We start from the raw sequence: 25,225 nt of genomic DNA on the forward strand, positions 1-25,225 counted from the left end.
CAGATTCAGACCTGGATGTTTCCTGTACAATCAGACAATATTCAAGGCACAGGCAAGTTTCTGCTCCCCTGTTCAAAGGTAATAGCTGTGCTGTCATGTTTTTGTACCATAATTTCAAGTACAGACAGTAGTTTGCTTAACCACTTACCAGTGGGCTGTCTTCAGTTTCATCTCCATCTTCTAATTTGAGCAGCTTGTACCATCAAGCTTAGTGCAAGCAGCCATGCAAGCATAGTTTTAGGTAACACAGATATAGGAATGACAGCAGAAGTAGGAATCTGGCTTTAAGAGCAGGACTACATGACTACATGTTCAGGCACATTGTTATTTATCTGTAAAGAAACAAAATTAAAGATAAGTTTTTTCATCTGCGGAAAATTTACAACCAAATATATTTAGATATTCATGCCCCAGTTACTTCCTGAATAATACTTAAAATCATATTCAGATATCTATATACTAAAATTTGACCACTTATGCATTTATTTGAGTTCTTCAGTAGGATTATTACTGTAGCTTGGTGAAACTTGAATCATAGTTTGCAGTGGAATGACACAAACTGTATTACAATTAGCTTTTTTTCGTTTGTTTGTTTAAAAGGGGAAATATTAAAAACTGCTTGCAATCCTGGAGTTTGTTTTGGATTTTAAAAAATGAATAAATAAATAAAAAACTTGAGAGGCTCTTTATCTTTCAATCATTCTGGTAGATACTGCTAAGCCTGACTTTGGTTTGGTTTGGCCTCTGGTTTAAGTATTTGACTTCCCTTTCTTGCAAGAGGTTTTGGGGATCTTTTTCCGTTAACAGATCTAACTTTGTGCCTAAGGTTACATTCTGAGGGAGAAACTGAGTGAGATTATCACTTCTGTGAGTATCTATAGCAGCTACTCTTCATTGTTGGAAGCTCTCATCCACGTAGAAATCTCTACAGCAGATGTGTTAGCCAAGAACACACATCTCAGCAAGCAAGTCCTCCTTGTGACTGTCTTTGGTAAACCCTTGCATTAATGTAGCTGTATAGAGAGATCTTCACTCTAAAGTACTCACCTTGATAATATGGAAGGACATCAAGCCTCCACAACACAGCGTACTGCTAGAGACCTCAGCTGGCACTATGAAGCTGGTTCATTCAGTCTGTGTGAAACCATGTGTGGACAGATTTGCCATTTTATCTCCTAGCAGAGAACTTAGTCCAAGAGTTAGGATGTATTAGCTTTAGCTCCAAAGGAGCTAATAGGGCAGAAGTTTTCTCCACACACTCTGCACTATACTGTGTATGTATGCATGTGTATCCTTTGAGCTCAGATGCCTATAGCTCCTTCCAGTTCATATGTCAACCCGCAGTTAGCATAATCCTAAATAACAAACAGAAGGATTCAGTAGAATTAAATTGAGGCCTTATTTTAGGTCTGATTCTGGTAATTTTGACCTATTCTCCAGGTAAGTTCAGCACAGAGCACCAAAAATGCTACATGTATTACCAAACATTGAAGTATATCACAGTAAATAAAGTATTTATGATAATTTATGCAGAAAAGAAATTAATACTGAGTCCTGATAGAAAGCCTTTGAAAAGTAATATAAATAATTTGAGCTTGAACAGAAGTCATCTGAAGAAGCAACAGCTTCAGATGTGCTTTGGCAAGATTTTTTAGGGAGCACTGGCAGATGCATGAATTGTGGCAAGAGTAGGGCTGAGCACAAAAATGGGTGGCAGAACACATCATCCAGTGCCCAGACCCCACAGTGCTGAAGGAGGTGAGCAGAGCGGACCTGGAGAGAGTATCCAAGCTCAGCAAGGCATCAAGTGATCAGGTAGGTTCATGGTGATACAGAAGGTAAAGCCAGGAAGTAAATTCACAGGTCAGGAGAAGGATCAGATTTGGAGAGGGCTCAGTGATGAGATATAAAGAGTCAGTTCATCTGAAATCCATCATCTTCTGGAATGATGATGTATTTTATTCATAGTATGTATAACATTTATAATATTTAAAATCTGTGTATTGCAAGTACTTAGTGAAATTATATCATATTTTAATGCAATAAAGATTTAATGCAAATTTTACTTAACTGTTTTTATTTTGCAGCTGCACTTTGCCTCTCTCTCTGCCTTCTTATCAGTCTCCATTCACTCTCATACTAACACTGGAAGACAATTCATTCTCAGTAACAGAACAAAACAGTTATTTCTCCACTCTTGTAACACTCTTGTAACACTGTGCTTAGACCACACCATTGTTCTCAGTGCATTGAGCTGATCTGATGTATTAGTGTTCATGCTTGGTTGGCCATAGATCACACAAGAAGGCTTTTCAATCAGCAGATATTTTGATGCAGGCTCAAGTCAAAAGCTGTTTCAGAAGTAGAGATGTTATAACAGGTCACATCTATCTATCTGACTTTGCTGCATGCTCTGAAGAAGGTGGATATCAAAGTATTCAACCATGAGCCTTACAATGGGTCTCTTCTTAAAAGGAGTTTCACAAGTATTGCTGCTGCATAGATAAACAGAATAAAATATGTCAAAGGGAAACAACAACAACAAAAAACAGTGAAAAACTATTTTATCTTTCTCTGAATTTCAAAAAAAATTAGAGCAGATTTTGTGCACAGCACACACCTTTTTCACTTTTGGTCTGTGTTCCTTCTAGCATTTCTAGTTTGTTCAACTCTCCAAATAGTAAAGCAATGTGACACTTGACATAACAGTTACAGGCAGTACTCTCATTTCAGGCTCCCGTTCAGATTCAAACTAAGAATCAAGAATGCAGAGCTCTACATATGAATTACTGCAAATATTCCATTGTTGACATGCAAGTATGCTTCAAAATGGTTCTGAGCACCTGCTTCTCTTTAACTCCTGTGTTTCTATGACACACATAATGGATATCTAGCATTGGTCTAGAAGGCTCTGTGCCAAGTTAGTATACGAATAGACTGAGAGTTAAATCTGACAGGAAATGGAAAACATATTGATTTGTAAATATATATATTTTTTCATTAGATAAAATGTGGACTTGAAGAGATACGGTGCATATTTCCTGTATACCTTTACAGGGCTGCTCTGTTTAGATGGGGCACAGTGGAAGGTATATTGGCAGAAAACATCATGAAATTGTATTGATTTCCATTCACACCACACACAGTTGCAGAAACATAAGCCAAATAGTGCGGGTGCTCCTCTATTTTCCCTGCTGAGTATGACCTCGATTTTCAGTGGATGATTTCTGAAGTTCATGGCATCTTGCATGACACTGAGATGGGAACTTCATTAGCTCAGCAACTTTCTGCTGGCCATAAATTCCTGAAGTGGAATGATATCCCTGATTCCTTGCAAGGAAATGATCTGCAGAGCTTGTTTGTTCCGTCAGAGATTTGCATGCAAGTTCAAATTTAGCTACTCATCTCCTCACCTTCCTGTCTGCTCAGATCATGTATCTGGAAAGAACAATAGCCTGTCAGCTGCTATGGTCTGATGCTCTTTTCTAATCTGGAGAAGGCAGACAGTTACCCAGGAGCAGAATGTTTTTCCCACAGCCATTTTATTTCTGTACTCAGTTTGTCTACATTACATTTTGAACGTGCCCTTTCGTATTAAGGACTGTTACTCATGTGTGGCCTATGCTCAGCATCCCAAAGTTAAGGAAGTATTTCAGAGGGGCATAGTCAGAGAGATTGTCAGGTAACACATATGTTCCACACAGAGTTTAAAAGAGAAAATAAAGGAGACAAAATACTCATTCTTCTTTGTGTAGCCCTTCCTGTTCATGCTGTTGTTGAGAAAACCTCTCCTGTTCTATATCCAGAGACTTGAAAACTAAAAAAGCAATGATAATGGCCTTTAAACTGCATCCACACCAAAGAAGCTTGAACCTTAAGGAAAACTTCCTTGTAGGAAAAACAGTGATGCAGTACTGTGGTTAAGCAACAGAAACTGTGGAAAGTCCACTTTTAGAAGCTTTCAACAGCAGGTTAGGCAAATATTTGTTAGGATTAGCTAATGTTCTGCCTTGAGCGAATGTTTTGTCGTGCCCTGGGAAAAAGAGGAGGACTGAACATTCCCACCAAAGCTTTTTTATTTTATTTTATTTTATTTTATTTTATTTTATTTTATTTTATTTTTTGTAGCATTACTCTGATTCTTTATGTTATAGCAGATATAATTCATGGAAAATCTGCCTTCATTTATGGAGATTAAAAAGAGATTGATTTACTAAATTTGTGAAAGAGATTAGAAACTCCACTGGATTGCTATCTTTAGCACATGCCATAAGGAGAAGATTTCTCATTCACCTGGAAGACAATTTGATCTATCGAAGTTCCATGCAAGTATAGGTGCTGGGAAGACATACTTAGGAAAAATAAAAAATAAAATAAAATGTGTATTTAACAAGTGTACTGTCACTAGATATAGTGACAATATATGATAAACAATATAGATAGCATGTTCACATTAGCACTTGAGATGGTATTTCTGTGTGAAAATCTGTTGTTTAGGTTCCCTCCATACTCAGTGGAAGCAGACATACAGCTCTTGGAGGGTATAGAGCCCATTTTTCTTAGATGTAGCAGCCTACTGACATGGCTGTTTCTCTGTGTTGACTAGAGACAGAATCTACAAAATCACCAAAGACCAGAGCTGAAATCACTGTAGATAAATTTCACCCTGAAGTCTTTAAATTGATTAGCTTTCTGAAAAATAGGGTATAGTTCAAGTGCAAGGAGCAGAGCTTGTCATTCTTCTTTCACTGTATGAAGCAAAATAAATTCCCCCTGGTCTTGGAAAGCTCTGTGTATCAGTCACTCTTGTGCAAAACATCAGATTAAATAATTACAGTGGTCCCATCCAGACTTAAATTCTATTAATTAAAGAAAAAAAAAAAATGCAAAGGCCAATTAGATCTCATAGAGTTTCTACACATGAGAAATAGCAAAGATAATAAAGGTCAGATTTTCAAAGATAAGGTGCTTTCGTTGCCAGGAAAATTTTTGCATTATTCTATAATTCTTGTGATAACAGAAGCTAGCATAAAAAAAAAAAAAAAAAAAATTGATTTCCTTTTCAGATTTCATGAGGTTGATTTAGATATCACATTATTTGAAAGACTCAGTAATATTAACATTGGATAGATAATACAGCTGAGCAGGAACATAAGATACTATAATTTACAAGAGCGCAAAATGACTGAAATGTTGGAACGATTAAATTTAAAGAGTACAGAGCATTCATATTCAAGAAATAAATCTTAAGATAAACTCATAAGAAGATGTTTCAGCTTTTTTCACTAAAGAAATGATCCATATGGCATGTAGTGAAGAACTAACATAATGGTTCTGATTTATAAACACATCAAAATTTGCCTAAACGTCACATACCCATTTAATTTTGTTTTCTCTTTATTTGTTATTTTTTATTTTTTATTTGTTCATATTGTGATCTATGCCTGGAAAAAAATTATTTAAAATACATTTCTGTTGTTTGTTTTATGGACAATCACAGAACTGGGAGGAGGTCGGAGAAACTGCTGAGAAATGCTTGATTCTAGTGAACTCTCATACCTGTGACTCCTCCTTTCTGTGTTAATGATTTACATAGGATCATATGCATAGCCAGTGGTTCTGAGCCACTTACAGTAAGCTGTCAAAGAACTCTCTCATAGGTGCACACGGTTCTCTTTCAAACACAACAGCTAGTGACTTATCTGATGATGATGATTATCTCTGCGATGACTGTCTGGAATGTGCTTGTTCAAAAGCATCTTTGCTGCCTTTGGAAAGGCCTTAGGCATAGCTCATCGTTCTGTACAGGTAGAATGAGAAAGACTTCAGACAGAACATTTTGTCCTTTCAGAATGAGATTTGCCATAGTAACATTTAAAACCCATTTGGAGTTATATGCTACCTGAGACAATATGCCAATGATACAAAAGTGTAAAAGCCCCACTGCAATACTGCTCGTACGTTCTATGAAACACTCCCAAAGCAGCAAAATCTTTTGACTCCATAACAGTATTGTCTACTCATTTCCTGAACTCAGAGATGCAGGCATCTGGATAGGGAGTACAACTCAGTAAAGATCTTGGGCAAATGGCCAGACTGGAGGAAGTTTCCCAACACTTTCCAGCCAGGAAGCCTTAGCTGACAATTCTAGTGCCAGGCCACAGCACTGCCTTTCATTCACACTGTGAGTGATCATTTGCTCAGAGAACAGCTTTCTTGTTGCATTGACTGAGGCCAGCACACGACAGAAATGCCAAGGCACTATGTGCATGGCCTCCTTTGCAATTCGTTCATCCAGGCACACAGAAAATAACCAGAAAGGACAAGGCACATGCGCTAGGTCCTGCCAAGATGTCAAAAGAGGTTCATGTGGTACAATGCAGAAACAGGACAGATTCCATGTGAATAAAGCCTCTGTTTCCCTTTGTAGAGGGTCACATGTCTTACTAGGATATGTACTGTTTCCAGCAACCAGTGCCTCCTAGGATTTGCTGATGAGAGCAAGTTTCTGTTGCTTTGGAAGAAATTGGTGCAAAAGATGATGAGGTGATGTATTAACTCCTCTCTGCTTTTCAGTTGGCTTCACTTTCCATGGGTGGTCTACTTTACTCAAATATTCAAAATGAAAAAAGTGTCTTTGCTGGTACTCCTTTAAAAATAAATGTTATTATTATTGTGATCCCTCAAAAGAACTGTTGCACATACAGAAACCAGCGAGTAAAGGGCAGAGATAGCAATCTGGAATGATTGAACCATACAAAAATGTCAGTGGCATAACATGAATTAACTGTGATTCCACAAATTATAGATGAATGCAGAAGCTGAAAAAGCAAAAGCAGAAAACACACTGTACTCTTTATAATCATATCCCCCAAATTTTACCAAATTCCTTGGACCAGTTGCAGACATTTACAAAAACTAGCTGCTGCTTTCTGCACTTTGTCCCTTGAGAAATGGGCTCTGGATAGGAAAGCTGACAAGAGAGCTTGAGATTAAACTTGTCCTCATCTTTAGGGGTCAGATAGGTCATATTTACAGAGACACATGACCAGATTCCTACCCAAGTGTGCTGATGAAAACAGGTTGGGATGGAACAACATGACCTCTACAACTCTGCTACTGAGAAAAGCCATGTGCGCAAAGGCACGCACAAGATGTAGAGGGAAGAAGTGGAAGCTTACTCTCAGTGTTAGATTAACTCCTGCTTTTTAGTGATAGGCTATCAAGTATGTGCTTGAGCTGAGAATCCCATGAGTGCCATGAACAGTACCAGACTAACCTCTGCTCTGAGGAATGCTTATGAAAGATAGGGCAGGTTTGTTCTTGGATTCACAGCAAGACCTATCCAGAAAATAGGATGCTGTACACACTTGACACAGCTTCTCTTCTGAGAAAAAATTCTGAAGGTTTCACCATTTGTTTTTATGATATATCCAAGAAGGAGAACTAGACTGTCACATTTTTATTTTAAAAATAATCAAAATCAGCACATGACCCAACTGAAACACCAGAGAATCATTTTCAGATTTTCACTTTGCATTAAATTCTGTGATAATTTTATGCTAACTATGCAAGAAAAGCTAGAAAATGCCTGTTGAACTCACAGCTTAGGGTTGGGGTTCTGAGGTGGGAGCCTGGCATGCATTCCCACAGTCAGTCAGGCAAGACAAGGAAAAGCTCTCAGGCTTTCCCATTTTAGATTCATTCTAGATTGAGGCAGAATTTTGTTAGTTCACAGTAAGGTTTGAAAAAACTCTGCATTTAAACCTTACTACTTCCAGTCTAAGACGGTTTAGTACTGCTTACGAGACAAAAGTTAATCCTTTTCCTGACATGTGCACAGGACTCTGCATTCCACAAAGTGTTCAAAACCAAAAATGGATGATTATTAAAAGGTAAAAAACCTTGCTATCTTTTGCTATATAGACAGAGAAGAGTGTGGTTTCTTGAGCTGTAGAAGAAATATTACCTCTATACTCTATGCATTAGCTACTATAAAAGACTTAGAAATCTTGCTCTGAAGGAAGACAGGTGCAACTGCTTTTTATACACCTTCTGACATGAGTGCTGATGTACACATTGCTTCCTTCAGCTTCTCCACGTGTAACTGAAACCTGTCTAAATACAAAGTCATGTCCTTCCCAGACACATCTCCAAGGTAAAAGACTTGAGTTTTTCAAGTGAAGGATAACTCTCCTACAATTTTGGTGCAGTTTATATGATAGAAGGAAGGCATGCCATCCAAGGGGACCTGGACAAGCTTGAAAAGTGGGTGCACATGAACACAACGAGGTTCAACAATCCAAGTCCAAGGTGTTGCACTTGGATTGGAGCAGTGCCAGATATTCCAGACTGGAAAAAGGACCTGGAGGTTCTGGAGGACAAAAAGCTGGACATGAGCCAACAGTGTGTGTTTCCAGCCCGGAAGGCCTACTGTATTTTGAGTTGCATCAAAAGAGGGGGGTCAGCAGGGAGAGGAAGAGGACTGTTGCCCTCTGCTCTGCCCTCATGGGGCCCCACCTGCAATACTGCTTCCAGACCTGTGGCCCCCAGCACAAAGAAGATGTGGAGCAGTTCCAGAGCAGGACCATGAAGATGATCAGAGGGCTAGAGCACCTCTCTTACAAAGACAGGCTCAGGGAGTTGGAATTGTCCATCCTGGAAAAGAGAAGGCTCCTGGGGGACCTCCCTGCCCCCTTCCAGTACTCAAAAGGAACTTATAAACAGGAAGGAAACCGACTTTTTACAAAGGTAGATAGTGATAGTAAAAAGAGGAATGGCTTTAAGCTAAAAGAAGGGGGGCTTAGGTTAGATGTTAGGAGGAAAGGATGGTGAGGCACTGGCACAGGCTTTGCTGTGAGTGTCCCATCCCTGGAGGTGTTCAAGGCCAGGTTGGATGGGGCCCTGGGCAGCCTGATCTGGTGGAGGAAGATCAGCGTATGGCAGGGGAGGCTGATAGAGGATTGTTTTTAATGTCCCTTCTCATCTAGGCCATTCTGTGATTCTGTGGTCCCTGAAAGATATTTGCAAGGCTTTTTCCCAACATTGTTTTGGAGTGGTAACAGTTCTGAAATTGTGGAATTCCCCAGAAAATAGAAAAAACTGTTCCCTCTCAGCATCAGTATACACACAATGTGTTTTAAAATGTCTTGCAATTCCTCACAGTTTTCAAAAAAGCACAAATATGATGTGTCCCACAACATCTGGTAGGAAACATAACATGAGAAGTTACCTCGTTATCTCAACGAGAAGCTGGATACAACAGGGCCACAGATTCATCAGCAAGCTATTAAAATTGTAAGGTTAATGCATGTTTCTTCATCATGGTATGCTATTTGTATACTCCAGCATTTTGTCAACCAAGCCTTTTTTCCTCTTGAACAACCTTACTGATAGTAAAATGCATGAAATCCAGGTGTAGCCTTGCTTGCAGCTTAAGAAAACCTTTGAAGAGGACACAGAATCATATCTCATTAAGAACTGCATGAAGTATCAAACAAAACTCTTGGCCAGCCCTGCAAACCTGCAAATGAAGGCAATACCATCAGTCAGGAAACATGAAGCAGCCCATCAAGATTATTTTGGTATTTTTTGCATTTTAGCACTTGACTACCAGGTTTCTTTCAAAACCACCAGTAAAACTGCATGACACCAATTTCAACAGTGATATATGAATGAGTCTCAGTCAGCAAATCAAATAGGTTTTCAGGTTCAGAGCTGACTGCAGCCAAGCCTTTTCATCATCATCAGAGTGAGGTATAAGTAAATGGTCTAATTCTCACTTATACCAGAGTGTCAGTGCTGATACAGTCCTCACTATCATTGTGATTATAAAGCTACCTGACAGCGATACAACACTGTCCTCTTCTAATACAGAAATAAGAGTTAACAATACATCTGCATTCACATTATGGCCAGTCTAAACTTGGAAGTTTTACTGGCAGAGACATGCTGGTTCGGAGTGCAGAGAAAAGTGTTACACTCCTCTCTGACAACTGTGCTGGCAGGCACCCTGGAGGAGTGCTTAGATAGGCAAGAGAAGTTTCTGCAGGATAACAGCAGCTGTCTACATAAACTTGGCTCATATGAGAAGCAAGGTATTTTGAACTGGCTTAGCACCCTTTCACTGAGTTTGACCCAATGTCTAAAGCCACAGATGTGTCATTAAAGATACTGTGTTCCAGGAAATGGTAAAAGCAGTAACAGCAAGGGAGCTCTCTTGCCAGTATAAATGTCTTCTCTCAAGGGAGGAAGTGCATCAGTAGAATTACGATAAATAAGTTCTGAAAGGAACTATCTCTTCAACTACAATAGTGTAGTTGAAATGGTCCAGAAGATGAAGTAGTCTGAGAAGACCACTCTTTGTCTGCAGATGACTTCAGCTAGAGATGTTTAGGACAATGTATCAAAATAGCTGTAGATTATTAAGCTGTAAGGTTTATTAGGTAGTTTCAATAAAACTTTTGCAAGAGAGTAAAATTGCAAGCTCAGACAATAACAGTGAAGTTGTACTCAAACAGGGGTGGTGATTCCCAAGGATAGCAAATTCGGACATCCCATTTATGACTCAGACGCTGAGGACACTCCAAAAGTTTCCCTGCTACCTTGTATACAAAACTCTGTCATGTACATTCTTCCTCCCATTGTTTTACAGTGCAAAAATTAGTGCAGAGCAACTGTGGAAAACATGTATGGCAATAAAGAAACTTTGTTGAACATGGTTTTGTTTTTCATAATTTCAGCATTCTGCTGTGAAACAGAAAACTGTTGACATTACTTCAGACCTTTATCACCCTGCTAGATACTCTGTCCTTCTGCAACAAATCCTAGAAAAGATTTTGAACTTTTCAAGCCAAAGGTACGTGAGTAAGATGTGCAGTGCAAAACAGCCATAAATTTTATGGAAGACCTTCATTTATTTTTTCACTGATGCTTTTTTTTTTTTTTTTTTGGTAATAACAAGATGATCTACCAAAGATTTCATGTCCACAGCACAAGGCTATGCCCCCCCTCCATCTGCAATTCCTCTTGTTTTCCCACTGCTTTGTTCCTACCACTGCAATTCTCAACCACATCACTTTCATCCTTCCTAACTTGCTCTTTGCCTTCACTGCTGCACTGGTCTCACTGGGCTCCTTTCTACATTGCAGTACTCACCAGTAATACCACAAAGTTTCTAGATAGCTTGCAGAGCCAATCAGCCTTAATTGCCTTGCCTAAAATCCCTACTCTGTTAATTTTATAGAATCATACAATCATGAAAGAGTTTGAATTACAGAATCACAGAATCACAGAATTGTAGGGGTTGGAAGGGACCTCTAGAGATCATCGAGACCAACCCCCCTGCCAAAGCAGGTTCCCTACACCAGGTCGCACAGGCAGGCGTCCAGGCGAGACTTGAATATCTCCAGAGAAGGAGACTCCACAACCCCCCTGGGCAGCCTGTTCCAGTGCTCCGTCACCCTCACCGTGAAGAAGTTCTTACACACATTCGTGCGAAACTTCCTATGCTGCAGCTTATGTCCGTTTCCCCTCGTCCTGTCTCCACGTACCACTGAAAAGAGACTGGCCTCACCGCTATGGCCGCCACATCTCAGATATTTATAAACCTGGATCAGGTCCCCTCTCGGTCGTCTTTTCTCAAGGCTAAACAGACCCAGTTCACTCAGCCTTTCTTCATAGGGGAGATGCTCCAGGCCCTTCACCATCTTTGTGGCCCTCCGCTGGACTCTTTCCAAGAGATCCCTGTCTTTTTTGTACTGGGAGCCCAGAACTGGACACAGTACTCCAGATGAGGCCTTACCAGGGCAGAGTAGAGGGGGAGGATCACCTCCCTCGACCTGCTGGCCACGCTCTTCTTAATGCACCCCAGAATGCCATTGGCCTTTTTGGCCACGAGGGCACACTGCTGGCTCATGGCCAACCTGTCGTCCACCAGGACGCCCAGGTCCCTCTCTGCAGAGCTCCTCTCCAGCAGCTCATCCCCCAGCCTGTATTGGTGCATGCAATTATTCCTCCCTAGGTGTAAGACCCTACACTTGCTTTTGTTGAACCTCATCCGGTTTCTTACTGTCCAGCTCTCCAGCCTGTCCAGGTCTTGCTGAATGGCAGCACAGCCTTCAGGCGTGTCAGCCAATCCTCCCAACTTCGTATCATCAGCAAACTTGCTGAGGGTGGCCACTATCCCCTCATCAAGGTCATTGATGAAGATGTTGAACAAGACCAGACCCAGCACAGACTCCTGGGGGACACCACTGGTTACAGGTCTCCAGCCAGACTCTGCACCACCAACGACGACCCTCTGCGCTCTGCCAGTCAGCCAGTTCTCAACCCACCTCACTGTCCACTCATCTATCCCACACTTCCTCAGCTTTGTTATAAGGATGTCGTGGGAGACAGTATCAAATGCCTTTCTAAAATCAAGGTAGACTACATCTACTGCTCTTCCCCCATCCACCCAGCATGTGACAGCATCATAGAAGGCCACCAAGTTGGTCGAGCACGACCTCCCTTTGGTGAACACATGCTGACTACTCCTGATAACCTCCTTTTCTCCCAGTTGTCTGGAGATGGTATCCAGCACAAGCTGTTCCATCACCTTTCCAGGGACAGAGGTGAGGCTGACAGGCCTATAATTACCTTGCTGACAGTGCGCTCAGTTCCACTGTTGATGTCACTGTGCAGATATTAAAGAGCACTTGTCCTGGTACTGACCTCTGTGGGACATCACTCATCACAAATCTCTATCTAGACACTGAGATATTTACCACCAATCTCTGGGTATGATCTTGCATTCATTTCCTTGTCCATTGAGCAGTCCACTCATCAAATCCATACCTTTCCAATTTGAAGAGAAGGCTGTCCCTGTTCACTGCAGGGCAGTTGGACTACATGACTTTTAAAGGTCCCTTCCAACTCTAAGGATTCTACAATTCTATGTTATGGGGGACTATGTAAAAGCCTTACTGAAGTCCAGGTAGATTACAGCAGTAATCTGCTTTTCTTTTGTCCACTAACACGATTAAACCATCACAGAAGGCCACTTAGATTGGTCAGATAGCTCTAGCACTTGATGAAGCCATGTTGGTTGCCTTTTGTCACCTCTCTGTCTTCCATGTGCCTTAGAAAAGCTCCAGGAGTATCCATTCTATGATCTTCCTTGGCACTGTGGTGAGGCTGACAGATTGATAGCTCCCTGGTTCTTCTTTTCTGCCCTTCTTTAAAAGGGGTGCTATATTGCCCTTCTTCAGTTACAAAGGACTTTTGAAATATCATCAAATGTGGCTTGATAACTATATCAGTCAATTTCCTCAGAACTCTGGGATGTATTTTGTCAGGACCCATAGTCTTATGGACATTCAGGATCCTCAGGTTGTTGAAAACATGATCTTTGCTTACGGTGGAGGGGCATGGCTCCCCCATTCCCCACCTTCCAACCTATCCACTTGAGGGCAGTGTTCAGAGCATTTAGCAGTGAAGACTGAGGCAAAAAATTTTGAAAACCTCAGCCTTTTCCTTGTCCATTGTTACCAACCTGCCTGTATTTCCTTCTTGGAGTTTCCTCTTCTGGTTGATGTGTCTTTAGAAGCATTTTTTTTAATCTACTTCTTTCACCCCTTGTGAAGTCCAGTTCCAGCTGAACCTTGGTCTTTCTGATTCCATCCCTATGCCGCCTAGCAGCATGTTGATATGCATCCCACAGTACCTGTCTCTGCTTTCACTGCCTGTGCATTTTCTTCTTGCTCTCCAGTTTGACCAGCAGGTCCCACTTTGGCCATACCAGTCTTTCTGAAGCCATCCCTTCCTTTCCTGACTTCTTACACTTGAGAATGGAGAGCTCTTGTGCCTTAAAGATCTGCTAGCTCTGCTCCACTGTCCTCCAGGACAGTTTCCCAGGGTGTTTTTGTTGACCAACACCCTGAAGAGCAGGAATTTAGCTTTCCTAAAATTTTAAATCCCTATATCTGTCCCATATCCCTCGTGAGCGTAAACTCCAACATTGCATGATCATTACAGCCCTTTTCAGTCAGCTCCTTTTTCCTTCCTACAGAGAAGAACAATTTATTTTTTGGATTATTTCTTATCAGGACTGACATAAAAGCTACAGATGATCTTGTTGTCTAAATAATATATTGCAGTCTATTCTCAGACAATATAGGTATGGAGAGAACTTTAGTAGCCTAGGCATTAAGCACTATGTTACAGAAATTGCACAGATTAAAAAGCTTTGTGCAAACTTTCATCTGTAGTTGTGGACTGGGAAAGGAAAGGAGGAAATTAATGATTACACAATAAATCAAAAAGCAATAGGGTGAATGAAAGTCTGTGTTATAAGCCTATCTACACAAACCAGTGGAGACAGAAAATGGCTTGTTTGGTGTTTCACACCCCACAGCTCCCAAAAGCAAGCCTCCCTAGGGTAGAGTTGTTAAACAAAGGACATGAGTTGATCCTATTTCAGCACAGATTTCTGTGAAACTCTTTGCAGCAGACAGAGGAAAAACATGTAAGTCAGAAATTCTGGAGGGGAATGCAAAGTCAACATGCGGGTTCATTGACTGGAAGGTGGGAGGGTTATGAAGTTCTCAGTGTCCTACAGCAGTATGCACTTAACTGCTCTTTCCAACAAACCCAATTGTGCTGTGCTCTGCATTCTTATTTGCCACTAATTGTGACAATCAAGATGCCATGTCTCAGAAAGGAAACTGAATATATATTGTTCTCTTTGTATGAAGGCTGCTCCAAAAATAATGCTTCCTATTTTATGTTGGCCCGTGATGTCAAGGGCAGATGTTGGTAGTATAGTAATAGGGGTTGAACTTTCTCATCAGTATCCCATTATATTTTATTGCCATGCAACAGATGGCAGCAGAGGGGCAGTCTCTCAGAATACTGTCTGTCGTGCAAGTGTGTATGAAGCAAAGATGTGTTACTGAATTCCTCCATGCGGAAAAAATGGCACCCATTGACATTCATCAACACTTGTGGAATGTTTTTGGAGAACAAACAGTGGATGTGAGCACTGTGAGGTGATGGGTGGTACATTTCAGCAGTGGTGATAGCAATGTGAAAGACAACCCACGTTCTGGAAGGCCATTTTTACAAGTGTGGCATGCAAGCTGTTGTTCATTGCTGGCAAAAATGAACAGCTAATGATGGTGACTGTGTTTCAGAGTAGTGTTTTGTAGCTCTGAATTTTCTCTATCAAATAGAGTTATTGTGCTTTTTGTATCTGTTGTGGTTCCATGGAAAAAAAACAAGAGGCATTACTTTCATCACAGCTTAATGCATCTAGCTGATATATTTCCTGCAAATTACGAGAAATGCAGTGCTTTCTTTTAAAAGCAAAAATGGAAATGGGCTTCTTGTCAGTAGAGAGACACTAGAACTCCCATTAATCTCTCTTTCTTGCCGCTAAAAAGCAGAGTTCACACATCCTGCAACCCCTACGGATAGCTAATAACTTGAGAGCTAAGAATTAAAAAAAAATAGAATTCTTACTGGAAAATCAGCATGGCCTTTCCTCTTAAGTGTAGCGTCATGACAGAACCTATATTGAATGTAAAGATTTGCACTTTGACAGCACTGCATAAAAAGACCAGTATTGGCATTTTTTTGTGTACTGCACATTCCTACAGAAAATCATCTCCATTGCTATCTCAGTTGCCTGTCTGGTTGTTGAATATCAGTCAATTGCAGTAAGCATTTTTGAAACTGATGTACTGACAGATGGAAATCATTTGGTTCCACTATGTTTATCTGAACTTTCTCTTACAGAAAATCATTCTGTCTGGGCTGACAAATATATGTTTGCTCTAAATATATAGGAAAACAAATGATACCAGTTTTTATTTATAATAATTAGAATGTTTAGCTTTACAAGTGTAATACAGCACAATAAATAAATACATAATTGTTTAAAAAGTAGTCACATCAATGAATAATCACAGTGATACATCAGAACAATGCTCTCTGGAAATGCTGACAACTACTTCCATAAAAAACAAGTGATCCACTGTTCTTGTGAAGCAAGCATCAAAGTCAAGGGAAAGTGGTGTGACCAAAGCAAAATTATTACAGCCTGGAGAATCTTGACTTTTTTGTTGATTGTTTTCTAAGCCCTACTGATGGTTCAGAGTTGGCAGAAGTTTTGATACTGTGATTTGATATTGATGCATCATGTATGCCATAACCAACAAGAAGAGCATTAATTCGTAGCTCTGACTTCCATTGTAGCCCTTCACATAAGAAGAGGCCTGGGTGACTGCCATCAGTGGAACAATGTCTTTAACTTGAAATTGTACCACAAAGTTCTGTACACACTGAGTATCAAATCCATGAATTGTTACCGGTAGTTCCTCTTTCTGTCAGATGGGAATAAACTGCATTTGTTGAACAGCATCAGCAGTCTTTCAAATACACACGCCTGTACGTGCTTCACCTGTTCACTGTACTCTCCCACAAGCCCTGAAATGAAAGCAGTTATAATTATACAACAAACAAAAATAATTACATAGAAATAAAGTTTGCAGCATTTATGTAGACACACTGACAACATACAGACCACGTCCCTCTCAGCCTCCCCACTCTTCACAGACTACTCTTTCCATGTGACATCCTATGGCCACCTTCATGCCTGGACTATTAGCCATGTGAGCTGCTTCCCATCACACAGCCATTATTTTTATGCTGCTGTAATAAGTTGTGCATCCTCTCACATTGTTGTACAATGAACAGCCTTATATGACTAAATTATTGCTGAGATTATGTAAGAAGGATTATGTAAACTCTTAGCCCATAAAATGACTTCACTCTCCCTCTAATACTGGTTTTTAAAGTTTCCTCCTTTTAGCTAGACTTGTCTAGAAATCAAAGTCATGCTTGTGCAAGTTTGGTTTTGAAAATTTGCCCTGTTGTCAGGCTTTTCTTTCGTGCAGACAGCTGTCATCTTTAAAGCGAGTGTCAATGAAAAACTCATTCCAGTGCATAGTCTACTTCTTTCATTTACTTTTTGTTTTATTTATGTATATAAATTCATACTTTCTTTTACATATTTAAGAAAAAGGTGTTTCCCTGCACATGATTAAACATACACTTTCGTACATGATTTTTTTAATAAAGCAGCAATTTCTTTACCATCAAATTCAATGATTTCCACATTAAAAGTGATGGAAAGAAGTGAAAACAAGTTTTAAAATATTTCGAAATAAGTGGTTCTTTTGTTATGTAAAAGCATTAGAGTGTCTCCAAGGTACTACAAGTAAAATAATTTATAGTAAGTGAGATTATTATTGCTGGGAAAGAGACCTCTTAATGCCAGTTTTCCGTAGGAAAAAAAAATAAAAATCAGATTGATCCAATAAGGATACTCAGAAATATACAGCAAATAATAAAAGCTTTAAGGATCCAAAGCAATAACTGTAAAGTACATGCTGAGGCAGCAGTTTGGAACAGGATTTTTCTGTTTATTTGGGAAATAGGTAAGGGAGGTAGCCTTAGTGTCCTGAAAATGAAGATAGGTAGCATTTTCTAGCACTGTTTTCTTCCACAATGATACTTTATACCAGCTTATCCAGAGGAGCTCCAGTAGCATAAATGTGGAGTAATTCAGTTTTGAGCCAAGCATGGTTACGTGGAGCTGAAATATAGCATTCTTCATTGGGGGGATGCAAATACTGTCTGGAGAGCCCATAAACTGACTTGCATGGCTGCCCAGAACAAAGCTGTTATGTCAGAGTAAATTTTGCTCATCGTACTCCTACAGCACTCAGATAGTGCTCACCTTCCAAAGACAGCATTACTACAAAATGAGTAACTCACCCATGTAGGCATGTGACTGAACCATTAATAACCAAGAACAAGCCTTGAAAATGACTAAAAGGTGTGTAATATTTATTAGAAATAGGTATCAAGGGGTGTATCAGAGCTGATTTGTATTCCACACGCTTTCTGCCTTCAAACGATGAGTTTGAACATCTTGTCCCTCAGATGTCCTAGATATCTCGCTAAAAGCCTCAGCTGCAACTTGCAAGTCAGAGGTGATGATAGCATTTGGAATCTGCAGGATAGCAGTGTAACGGGATCTGTCATCTGAATGTGGAGGAGCAATCCTTGTAAGAACGCATTCTGTCTGAACACAATCCTATTTCATATTTGTTTTCTTGTGAATCTTGTTCCAGCTCACCTGGATGCTCCATAAGGCACTGTGGGATTCTGAGTTTTGATGGATCAAATATATACACACACACACACACATATATATATATACACATTTATTTATTTACTTATATTTGATCCATCAAGACTCAGATATATGAAGTTCATATTTTCTTATGACTATTCCTTTGTTTCATCTATTGAAGCACTACAAGGAAATGTTTCTCTGTTTTTGGTGTTTCACATACACATTAGTGCGAAGTAAGCTAATGAAAGCACAGACACATGGAGATGGACAATCCTGAATTAATTCTACTAGATCTCACCTACCATTGGCTTTACATGGTATGAATACCTAATCTCTAATGTTATGATTACCACATTAAGTAACAAAGTATAACAATTTGCACTTCATAGAAGTTTTTGCTTATCACATGCACTGTAGACAGGAACTACTTAAATTTCATGAGAATATCTTGAAGACAACTGTGCTAAGAGGCAGAGGGATTAAAGCTGAAATGTATTTTACAAGTAAATAAATGACCTTACTGACCTCAGTGGTTCGCCTGAAAGCTTCTTACATGTTTAATAGCTAAATATCATTTGCATCAGAAACCAAGTTTCTACAAAAATTTTAACAGCTCATTCTCATTTATCTCAGTTCTAATTTCAAAGCTGATAGGAGTTAGATGAAACACCTGAAAAATCTGGCACTAAGAAATTCATCCAAGACCTTACTGTCATGACTATGTGTGTACAAAGAGGGCTTTAACTGCCTTCATCTCAGACCTCCACTCTCTGTTCATGGTCCATGAGCCCCATGAAAGCTTAGGCATGGACATTTACTGCTTGGCTTGTCTGTGCTGTAAGTCTACCTGTTCCTTCAGGCACTTACTGTTCCTCCTATCTCCTAGATGGCTCTTGGACCAATGCTGTATACTGGTTTGCAGTCCTGTTTCTGGTCCCATTTCTGCTACTTCTGGCTGAGTCCCCTGGATGAACCCTGCACCTGATTCATGATTTTCTCTTGTGTGAGTCTCTTGATAGAACCAGTCATCAGCATCCTAACTCTGCCCTTCCTGCTCAGATATGCTGGAACCATATTCTGGTGGTGGCACCGTCTTGTGTGGTTGCTCCTTTCTGGTTTGTCCTTTCCTGTAGAGCTGCTCTGCTCTTGCTGCTCCTTGACACACAAGACAGACAGATTTTTTGAGTATTTCCCCTGTTGTGTTGAGTGCATGTGAGCTCAAAACAAAACCTAGTGTTTTTGCAAATACTTGTAAATTTCCATTCATTGTATTGGGCCAAACTGCAGTCTCAGCAACTGTACTGTAAGAACAGAGAAAGTTCCTGAAATTCTCCTATACATTATGATATCTAAGTCAAGTTTGAATCTATACAGACCAAAATATTACCTATTACATGAACCGAGAATATGTCACCGATACATTAAAAAGAAACAGATCTCCTTTTAAGACCAATGATGAAGTCATTGCTTTTTTTTTTTTTTTTTTTTTTTTTCTTTTTTAATCAGGGAAAATTATCTGATAAAAGCTTTGGGATCATACAGCCCATTAATATATAATGAGCAGTTGTTCCTGGTTGATTACACAGTTGAGAAGAAATTCAAGATAAAAGGTAGAAAGCAGGGAAAAGAAAAACAGTTTTAGGAAAACATATGCAGAGCCTGATCAGAAAAAAATGGAATGTAGTAAGCAAATTACTGGAACTTGCACAAATGAACTAAGTCAGTATTCAATTTGTCAAGTAGAGATGATAGTATAGATCAGTGCAATGCATTGCTACTCTCTGCTATAGCCATCAAACCATACAGAGCAAAGCTGCTCTGATGTGGAAAAAACAGATGATTAGAACATGTGGACACAGAGACTGCAAAAAATGGAAACTATGCTGCAAGTCATTGAGGCATAAAAGAGAGAAAGAGAGAAAGAGCTCTTAGAGAAAACAAAAATGAGATCAAACACTATTAGAAGTACATTTTCATCTGGGGTCATGTGGGAATTCAAATGCAGAACTTTCATTACGTTTAATTGGTGCCATTGTATGAAGTCCCAGTGCACCAAGTGTTAATGTGAGCCATCAAGAGTAGATTTATATTTCCAAAGATGTAATGAGGAACAGAAATTTATCACTTTATTATGAGCTTTGAGCCTCTAAAATCCTTTTTCTTGGAGGACGTATTTTAATTGTCAGCCCTCTTCAACCTACCTGTTAGAAAAAGCCATTTGCAGTACAAAAAAATAATCTGTATGTTGTTAACCATTCTGGATAAGGAAATGAGACAGGAAACAAATACTTTTACTTTTGTCCCTTTCATTTTGCACTCAAGTGATTGTTTTGGCCTTTTCATGTTTATTAGTTTTATCAGAGTTCACTCTATGAATATTCCGCATGTAAGAGCTCAGCTGAACAGTTTTCAAAATAGGGTACAGTTTGTCTAGATAAGTTCAAGATGTTGACTTCTCAGCTGTGACAACCTCGGGGGCTGGTGATTTGCTGGCACCAGTGGATGCCAATGGAAAAAAGGAACCCTCCCAAGTTAGCATTCCACTTCATTCTTCACAACTAATTGATGAAGTGTTGGAAAGCACTCTGACAGGGCTATGGATTCACAGAAAGGGGCATCTGAAGTGATTTAAAGGAGGAATTTATTTAGCAACATCAAAATTTCTTGTTTTTATTCTTGCTGTCTAATTCCATCCTTTTCAGGAATGAAGAGGCCATTGAGAAAATGAACAAGAAAGTGTGAATATTTGTTATACATATGCCCAATATCCAGAGCTTTCAGCAAATGTTTAATCTCCTTTCAAATGCTTTTGTTTCTTTAGTGTTCTCTTTAGGATCCAAATATTCCTTTTTTTAAAGAGAAATGAACTTTATGAGATCAAATTTGGAACAAAATACGTGAATTCTGTGTGAAAGCTGTGATATTTTTGTCTAAACTTCACCAGTTATGAGATGAAAGATCATAAAATAGGAGAATAAACTTAGTTTAAAGTAGAGGAGCTTCAACTGAGACCAAATAGATATTAAGAGCATTTATAAGCATCCTAATTACATTGCTGTTGGATTTCAGGAGTATAATAACTTTCTGAAGTGTCATCAGTTCTTCATAACTCCTCAAGTTCATATAAAAATTTCTCTCTCTACTTTCTCCCAGGATGTCTCGGGATGTCCTTCTACCTCTTCTCATCAGCTTCCCTGTCTGTCTGGAAACAGTCATGCCACTAAGTGACTCAAGGGCAGGGACTGTTCCCATGCTGTGGGCCCAATGACACTGTCTACATTGCACAAAGCTGGCTTTAAGTCTCCTTTGTGGTGTTCCTTTTGGTGATTACATGGCTCTAGAACGTTCTTGTGTGCTTTACTTTTAACTTAGGTGTCTAAGCATAGAGAAGGAGCTGTGTTCAGGGGTAGGGCATCAGCTTATGAATGCCTGTTTGGGATAGTCTGGTCCACACTATCCCTTGAACTGTGCTCAGGCAGTGTTTCAAGAGAGTATTAGCTGGCACAGACCAAAATAGTATCACCGTTTGTGCTAGAAATTAAGCAGCAGCCGAGTGCTTTGGAATGCTCTCCTAAGTCTGTCTCAAATGGAGATACAACCTTTGTGTACCTCTGTCTTCTCCATGCTACCCCCCATGTGGGAAGTGCTCTGTTTTTCCACCTTTCTCTTCTTCTCCCAGAGTATATTCTAGTGATCTTGGAAAGGGTTCATCACAAGTAGACTTCTCTGCTGCCTGCTCTGCTTCGTCCAGGAGAACACATAAAGTACAAACCTTGCAGGCTCAAAAAATGGCTTAAGTGTATTACAGTGAATCTGTCAGTGGCTGGTAAGCATGTCCAAATATAACCACAAGCTCAGGAAGTCATTAGGCTGCCAAAGACCAACTACTGGGACAGTAGCAGACAGTAGGTCACAATATTTTTCTAGGCATCTGTTGCCGGTCTCTGTCAGAGACAGGCAACAAGGTAAGAGGTCTTGCTTCTTTGAAGTGCTGAAGTCTCTTCTTTGAAGAAATCTCTGGAGATATCAAGTCCAACTCCCTGCTAATGCAGGTTCCCAACAGTACGTTATACAAAAAAGCCCTCTTTTTAATGCACCCCAGGATACCATTGGTCTTCTTGGCCATAAGGGCACACTTCTGGCTCATGGCCAATTTGTTATGTCCCAGGACACCCAGGTTCTTCTGCACAGAGTTACTCTCCAGCAGATCAGTCTGTACTGATGCATGACATTATTCCTTTCCAGGTGTAGGACTCTGCACTAGCTCTTGTTGAGCAACCTCAAAGTTTCTCTCAGATCAACTCTCCAGCCTGTTCAGATCTTGCTGAATGGCAACACAAGCATCTAGTATGTCAACTATTCCTCCCAGCTTTGCATCGTCAGCAAACTTGCTGAGGGTGTGCTCTATCCATTCATCCAGGTTACTGAAGAAGACATTGAACAAGATTGGACCCAGCACTGGCCCCTGGGAACACTGCTAGCTTCACACCTTCAACTAGATTCTTCATTTTGCTGACAATAACTCTCTGATCTCTGCCCATCAGGCAGTTCTCAATCCACCTCACTGTCTGCTATCTGTTGCGCACATCCAGAGCTTACCTGTGATGATGATCTTCTGGGAGAATTTCAAAAGCCTTGTTTAAAGCAAGGTATGCAACATTCACTTCTCATCTATCCAACTGGTGATGACATCATAGAAGACTACCCTTGGTGGATCCGTGTTGGCTACTCCCGATAATCCTTTTTTCACCCACTTGCTTGGAGATTACATCCAGAGTAAGCTGCTACAACACCTTCCCAGGGATAGAGGTGAGGCTGACTGTCCAGTAGATTCCTAGCTCCTCCTCTTTGCTTCCTATGAAAACTGGACTGACATTAGTTTTCCCTCTCTTGTTCTCATCAAATCATATAATAGCTTGAATTGGAAGGGATCTCAAGGATCATGAAGTTTCAACTCCTCTGCCATAGGCAGGCTTGCGAACAGCTAGATCACAAACCAGGTCAGATTGTCCAGTGCCCCATACAAGATGGCCTTGAATACCTCCTGAGACGGGGCATCCACAACCTCTCTGGGCAGTCTGTGCCAGAACCTCACCATCCTCTCAGGAAAAACTTCTTCCTGACATCTAATCTAAATCCCTTAATTTTAAACCATTCACCCTTGTCCTATCACTATCTACCCATGTAAAAAACTTTCCCTCCCTTTAAATACTGGAAGGCCATAATAGTGTCTCTCGTCAGCCTTCTCTTCTCCAGACTGGACAAGCCCAGCTCCTTCAGCCTGTCTTTGTAGGAGAGGTGTTCCTGTCCTCTGATCGTCTTCATGGCCCTACAAGTTACTCAGAACCTTTCAAAGATGATAAAGAGTGGCTTAACAAACACTTCTGCCAGCTCCCTCAACACTTGTAGGTATATCTCATCAGGGCCAATGGATTTGTGTGCACTGAGTTTGCATGGACTGAGCAGATCTGAGCAGATCATCTTCTGTCAAAGGAAAGTCTTTCTTTCCCCAGACTCTCTCTTATCTCCAGGGTGTGGGATTCCTGAGGGACAGTCTTAGCAGTCAAGACTGAAGCAAAGAAAGTAGCTCTGCCTTCTCAGTGTCTTCCATTACCAGGGCATTCATGTCATTCAGCAGCAAACCCACATTTTCCCTTGTCTTCCTTTTGCTACTGACATAATTAAAGAAGACTTTCCCATTGTCCTTGACCTCCCTCACAAAATTTAATTCCAAGTTGGCCTTGTTGCATCCCTGCATGCCCTGATAAGTTTCCTTGTGGCCAGATCTCCTTTCCACATTCTGTTGATTTCTTCTTCCATTTGCGTTTTTCCATGATCTTCTTGCTCATCCATATTTGTCCCCTGCCACTTTTGCCTAATTTCTTACCTAAGAATGCACCAATTGTGAGCTTGGAAGAAATGGTGATTGAATGTCAACCAACTCTCTTTGATTCTCTTAGCTTCCAATGCTCCAATCCATGGAATACTTCTCAGTAGGTCTTTGGAGAGGTGAAAGCTGGCTATCCTGAAGTTCAGGATTGTAATTGTACTTACTGCTTTATTTCTTCCACACAAGATCCTGAACTCCACTGTTTCTTGGTCATTGCACCCAAGGCTATCCAGTCTTCACAACCCCAACCAGTCCTTCTTTGTTTGTAAGAACAATGTCCAGCAACACACTCCTCCTCATTAACTTTTTCATCACCTGCATCAGGAACTGCAGGAACCTTCTGGACTGTGCATGCCTGGCAGCATTGCTTTTGCAGCAAATATCAGGGTGATTAAATTCCTTCAATTTCAGCTAGTACCTGCAGTCATGAGACTACAAAAGTAAAACCTGTGCTTCACATAGCCTATGAACACCATAGCTAATATGGGAACTAAGATCTATGCCCAGTTGATTTTGGAAAGTCAGAAACTAGTTTTATTGCAAACTGCAGATCTACTGCTGTTTGAAAGAAGAAAAATACAATTCAGTGTTTTGGAAAAATAGCCGCTGCCACCTATAACATATGCAGATTTTGCAGGTGACTTTGTCTTTGATGTTGACAAATAGATTCATGCCGCACACATGAATGATCTTTTAAAAACAGGGGCAATATGACAGAGTGGAATAGAGATTAGCTTAAATTCTGGACTGTGCTTCTGGAAGAGCTGCTTTGAGTCAAAGGCTATGCTATGAGGTACAGACTTCTTACCCCTTTCTGTTCTCACTGCAACACTGTAAGATAATGATTTTCCGATTAATGGCCATTGGGAGATATCAATGGCTAAGGGAATACAAGTGGATCCAAGCAGCTACATACAATGTGGAGAACAGAAAAGAGGCCATGGTGCCTCTATGAGAATATATTGTATAAAAGCCACATGTATTTATGTAGTTGGAAGACAGGTACTGATGCTCTTGATGGCACTGTATAACCTCAATTTAGCATAGTATAATGTAAATGCATAGACCTGGGGCTAGATTTTAAAAAATAGTTTGATCACTTACTTGCATGGTCTTTCATATATTTCAAGAAAATAGGCCATCCATTGGAG

General features: G+C 40.2%; 1 long non-coding RNA gene across 1 annotated transcript; it reads right to left on the reverse strand.

The window, feature by feature from the left end:
• Positions 1-289: 289 nt before the first annotated feature.
• Positions 290-22,854, reverse strand: LOC146542136 (uncharacterized). The gene is made up of 3 exons (XR_014880412.1): positions 22,784-22,854; positions 16,350-16,467; positions 290-332 (listed from the first exon to the last, which is right to left on the reverse strand). It is a non-coding gene; the product is annotated as an uncharacterized LOC146542136 (long non-coding RNA).
• Positions 22,855-25,225: the final 2,371 nt, after the last annotated feature.

This window comes from Meleagris gallopavo, chromosome Z (assembly GCF_905368555.1).
Source record: "Meleagris gallopavo chromosome Z, MGAL_WU_HG_1.1, whole genome shotgun sequence".
In the NCBI taxonomy this organism is placed as follows: Eukaryota; Metazoa; Chordata; class Aves; order Galliformes; family Phasianidae; genus Meleagris; species Meleagris gallopavo.